Raw genomic sequence first — 264 nt, 5'->3', positions numbered from 1 at the left:
CTCAAGTGCCTGTGTTTAGTGTAGATGCTTGATTATTATTTTTTCTGATTTGAGCAGGAATCAACTGTGCAAAGATATAATTGGTATAAAAGTAGGGGAAAATTTAGTAGGTATTTTACATGGCTGATGCACTGTAAGAGTTGGTGCATTGTGTAGATATTGATGAACATATAGGATTGCTGTGTAGTAGAGACAAAAGGAAAATTACATATTGAAAAAAAGGGGATTATGTCATTAGTGGTTGACTATATATAAGATACAAGA

General features: G+C 32.6%; 1 protein-coding gene across 1 annotated transcript in view; it reads left to right on the top strand.

Moving 5' to 3' along the window:
- The window catches only part of LOC119591446 (3-hydroxy-3-methylglutaryl-coenzyme A reductase-like), a gene marked incomplete in the record, with an annotated part of 71751 nt that overhangs the window by 68148 nt on the left and 3339 nt on the right, over positions 1–264 (top strand).

The sequence above is a fragment of the Penaeus monodon genome, chromosome 28 (genome assembly GCF_015228065.2).
Source record: "Penaeus monodon isolate SGIC_2016 chromosome 28, NSTDA_Pmon_1, whole genome shotgun sequence".
NCBI lineage: Eukaryota > Metazoa > Arthropoda > Malacostraca > Decapoda > Penaeidae > Penaeus > Penaeus monodon.
The sequence above is the reverse complement of the archived record's forward strand: the minus strand, read 5'-3'. Positions and strand labels throughout refer to the sequence as shown.